The sequence below is a fragment of the Pteropus alecto genome, unplaced genomic scaffold (assembly GCF_000325575.1).
Source record: "Pteropus alecto unplaced genomic scaffold, ASM32557v1 scaffold19, whole genome shotgun sequence".
In the NCBI taxonomy this organism is placed as follows: Eukaryota; Metazoa; Chordata; class Mammalia; order Chiroptera; family Pteropodidae; genus Pteropus; species Pteropus alecto.
Window position 1 is genome coordinate 692,782 of NW_006442490.1, and position 5,322 is coordinate 698,103.

The following is a 5,322-nucleotide window of genomic DNA, read 5'->3' on the forward strand; positions in this document are numbered from 1 at the left end:
CTTTATATACATTATGACATATTTTCACACTCTTATAAGGTAGTAATATTTTATAAGATAAATCTATTATTATTTCTATTTTAGAGATGAAGAAACTGAAGCTCAGAAAGGTCAAATAAGTTTCCAAGTTTGCACATATCGTAAGCCAAGAACCAAATCCAGAGTCTCCAGAGTCTAAGCCAATACAATCAAGGACATCAAAGAAAAAAGTTCCTAAGTAATAAGTTCTTAAAAGATCATCCTCAGTATTAATCATTGTCAATAAATACAACAGTGAGATTTTTTTTGTATATCTACTTTATTGTTAAAAAGATTAGGGATAAGAGTACATAATGTAAAAGGGAAGGTAGGGGTGTCCCAGCTGTGAAAGGGCATGGGAGAACTTTCTGGGATGATGGAAGTGTTCTGTATCTTGACGGGGGTTTTCGTTACACAGGTTGTATTCATTTGTCAAAACTCATCAAAGGGTACACATAGGATTTGTGCATTTCAGTATATGTCAATTTTACTTAAAAATCAAATTAAATATTAAACTCTAGTTAATGCTGAGCATGCTAAAGCATTTAGGGATAAAACGAACTGATGCTGAAAATTACTTTGAAATGCATAAGAATTAAGATGGACTAATGGATGGATAGATATGTGCTAAAGTCTATATAGCAAGCTGCGAACAATAGAACCTAGGTGATAGGGATGTACATGTTAACTGTACAATTCTTTTAGCTTTCCTTCATGTTTGGGAATTTTTATGATAAAATGTTGAGAGAAAAACATGATTGAACGAAGGAAGGATATAGATAATTATAATAATAACTAATATTTACTGAATGCTTACTATGTGCCAGGCACTGTGCTAGTGCTTTACATGTTATTTTTTAATACAACAATTTATAAGGCAAGAGATTCTATTCTATCTTACAGATGAAGAAACTGAAGCCCATAAATGGTAAATAACTTGCCCAAGGTGACAAAGCCAACAAGTAGCCAAGTCAGGCTATGAATCCAGCCTGATTCTAGTGTCTAGGCTATATATGGAATCACATAGTAATGGGGATAATCTTGCTAGTAGTTCATCTAATTAGAATGTGGTAGCACGTGGAACAACCTAACTAGAAAGCCCATACACAGTATCCCTACTCCTTGCAGTCTTTCTGGAATGGCTCCCAAATTTCTGGCAAATACAGCTGAAATACAGAGGAAAGCAAGTGGGGGTAGTAGGTAGAGGGTTGTGGGAAGTGATGTGGGATGATGGAGATGATGGAGAGAGATGACAGATTTGCTTTTGTACATGCAAGCTCGAGAGGTCTTTGGGATATCCAGGGAGAGATGAAGACAGCAGATACTAGAACCAAGGACACAGATCTGATTCTGGGTGGCTATTGAAGGCTTGGCAGTGAGAAGACCAGAGAGTGGTCAAGACAGAACCTCATTTAAAAAGCTAATGAATAAAGAGTATTCAGCCAAGCTGAGAGTAGAAGGAAAAAAAAAAAAAACAGAAGAAAGTGCTGTCATAGAGCTCAAAATTTGTTGAGTATCCCAATTTTGTGTCATTTTCACTTAAGGGTATCTGGTCTTATGTTGGAAGATGCTTAATATTTCTAAACCTAAACAGCTTTATGTAACCTATTTTCTATAGAAAAATATGAGAAAAATGCATGGCTTATATTATACTCACCATATCTAATGGTGAATATTTTTAACAAGACACATGAAAGCAAGTTCACTTTGGGGACCATAAAATTGTTTCTGTTCACAGTGAAGTGGGAGCTCTTTCATATAATTCCAGTAATCCCGGTTCTTCAAGAATTTTTCTAGCCTTATATTACTTTGATTACATACTAGAACACTTCTCATGTTTTAGGAGAGCTGAGGTGCCAAACTGCATCTGTTTTATAGTTACTCCAATTCTTTTGTTTCTTTGAGCAACTTATGTAGAATTGTGCTTAAGGGGACAATACTGTTTAAACAGCATATTACATATATTGGACATCTGGGATAGTTTCTCAACTGACTTGTCAGAAGCAGTTATAATTACTGTCTATAATATTGGTTTCATATCAAATTTGATTTCAGTACAGTCATTCAACAAAGGCTTAAGCATCTCCAATTTGCTTCAATTGCTTTGGCCACCAAACCAGGGTTATTACTAGATCTATTTCTAGTTGCTGCTCAAGAGCAGTGACTTGGGAAACAACTGTTATAGCTATTGCTTCTAATTTGTTTCAAGCATACCTGTGTATTGAATAATTTGAAAATAACTGTAGTTCAGCTTAATGCATAAATATGTTATTTTAATTTTGACAGAGCTCTTAAATTTTAGGATGAGAAATGACTATATTGAATGTGACTTGAGTATACTTGTTTTAAGGTAAAAACATATCTTTAATAAGTTTCCTGAAGATGAAAACTTCATATTGCCCCAGGGTTTTAGGTGCTGATTTATATTATACCATGATTGATTCAGACAAAATTCCAACTAGAGATTTATAATTTTTAATATTATTAATTACAAGCAGTACTTAAATAAATAACAGTTTTTCTTCAACATAAAAAACATCTTAAGTCAGAAACCAATAGTATTGTTTTTCCTTTATCAAGTTGAACAACTTTTACTTCCTTTCTTCTTGGCCCAGCAGTGTGATCCTCCCCACGTTTCAAACTATAGCTGAAACATAGCTTAAACTTTTACTTGGAGGTAGATTATTAACAATAAGTACTTTAAAAAGTTTGACTACTTTAGTGTTCTCTCTCTCTCTCTCTCTCTCTCTCTCTCTCTCTCTCTCTCTCTCTCTCTCTCTCTGTGTGTGTGTGTGTGTGTGTATGTATGTATGTATAGCACTGTGTTTTTAAAGTATGGTCAGATGGGTGACCTTAAGGACTGGCCTATCATATGATAATCTCTATCTTACCTTTTGGTACAGATTCTTTAGGATAGTGAATGTCAAACACAAATCATCACATTAATCTTGACAAAATCAGCCTCATTCTTGCTATCAATTCATGTGTGTGTGTGTGTGTGTGTGTGTGTGTGTGTGTGTGTGTGTGTGTGTGTGTGTCTTGTGATGGGATAACCAGTCAGTAGAGGTTTTAATTCTGCTGATGTGATTTTTCAATCATCGCCCCAGGCAACCACTGATCTAAGCAGGAAAATGACAAAATAGTCCATAGCCTTGAATTCTGGTCCGAGCTTGCTAGAAACTTTGCTATGCGACATTGGATGTGAAAATTAAACTATGCTAGACCCTCACCTGTAAGTGGAGAGAACCACAGCATCCTTTCCCTATCAAAGGTTTGTTTCCCTGTTCTATCCTAAGGAGAAATCAAGGTGCCAGATCCTTGGGCACTATAAAGATCCAGTAGTGGAGATTCCAAAATTTTTTGCTGAAGATTAAGTCAGTGATAGGGAAATCTGGCTGGCACCAATTTGGAAATTACAGGACATTAATTTGACGCTTTGCTAGCTGATTATTTTAGGGAAAGGCTTACCCTGATTTCATGATGGCGGCACTCTAAATTGTAGTCTTTAAGTCCACTCCTAAAGTGTAAGTCCATATTATTTTTGCTAATTTTAGGATGACTTGATTTGTCCACTAAATTCCTGACTTATTGAACCAATTAAGTAGATAACTAACCGCCGAAGCAGATTGTGTGAACTTAAGCAGTTTCTAGGCTAGAGAACATTGACCACTAGAGTTAGAAGGGGAAAGGAATGAATCTTTACTATGTGCTGGATGTTTTACACATATCATCAAAGGATCCTGGGAGGTAGGAGTTATGCCCATTGAGGCTCGGAACAGTTATCTATTGTAATTTTTTTTAACTTTCTGTGATGTGGCCTAGGCCACAATTTTAGTAAAATAATAAATTGGTTTAAATACTACTTCTTTAAAGAAATCTTATTTGATCACTCTGTGGAAAATAGATTTTCTCCTCCCCCCGACCCTGACACACCATTTCTATCATAGTGTTTACTGTGTGACAGTTATCCCAGTATATAGTAATTTATTTGTTTGCTTGTCTCTTGCCTGTTTTCCCAACTAGAATGTAAAGCTTTATAAGGGCAGGGACTACCTCAATATCAATCTTGTTCACCACTGTGTCTCCAGTGCCCAACTCAGTGACTGGTACATTATGGACACTCCATAAATATTCCTTTAGTGAATGAATAAATGAATGAATAAAAGTTCCTCTGACACGAATTCTTTTTTTCTTTTTGCTACATAATAATGACTCACAGGTTTATAGATGGAAAAGCCAAGACTCAAAGCTGTTAAATCACTTGCCCAGAATGCCTGATATAGGTCAGACCACAAAAGATGGCTGTGGTCCAAAGACCTGTGATTATGGTGACTCACACTGGCCCCAAGTTGCTTGTACTTAGTTTACTGTAGAATCATCAAACAAGTAGCAGAAAGGATCTGGGATCAAGAATATAAATGAAGGAATGGATGCAGTCCCCAATGACTCACTAGTTTCTTGCAAAGTTTTGGTGGTCAAGGCAGTTTTCCAGTGGTGAGAAAACTGCCAGATGGGAAGAGCCCTTGAGCCAGGCTACAACTTTCTGTAATATTGTGATGGAAGTGGCTACATGCTTTTTCAAGGGGCTACCCACTACAGCATGCAGTTCTTTACTGTTCTATGATGCCATGCTGAGGCCTTTTATTTATTACTGGGTCACTGGGCTTCCCAAATGTCACAACTAGTTAGTGACAAAGCAACTTGGGCTTTCTTGGCTGAAAGCCAGGTTCACTGCATAATGCATACTGCTGTAATTTGCTATTACTGCCCAATACAGTAGAATATGATGTGATAACCATCTGAAAAATATCCTTATACAAAAACGATAGAGTCAAGTCGTAGGGCTGCAAGAGCAGAGTCGGAATCATGAAATTATTGTCCAGAAATGTCCTACAGTGGAAGAAAGTGTGTGAGCTTGGGCAACTTAACCTCTTGTGACTTTGTCTCCTTATCTATAAAACGAGACTAAGAAGTGTTAAATGAAGATTTAATGAATTAATATCTGTGAATCGCTTGTGACAGTGTCTGACACGTAGTAAGTGAACATGAGGGCTTGTTAAATAAGATAAATACAAATACAAATAAAATAAGGCACAGAGAAAGAGAGTTTTAAGTAGGGAGGTTTGACCCATTTTAATGTCTTCATCATTTTGGGTTTCTAATTGTCAGTTGGGATTGTTCCCTCAATGAGAATGTATCTCTGGTTTTATAACTTTCCTCATGAGTTTCCAAAATTAACTTTATAGAAGCACACTTTATAGTCAGCTTTATTAAAACTTGTTTTAATAAAGTTTTCTCCTGACT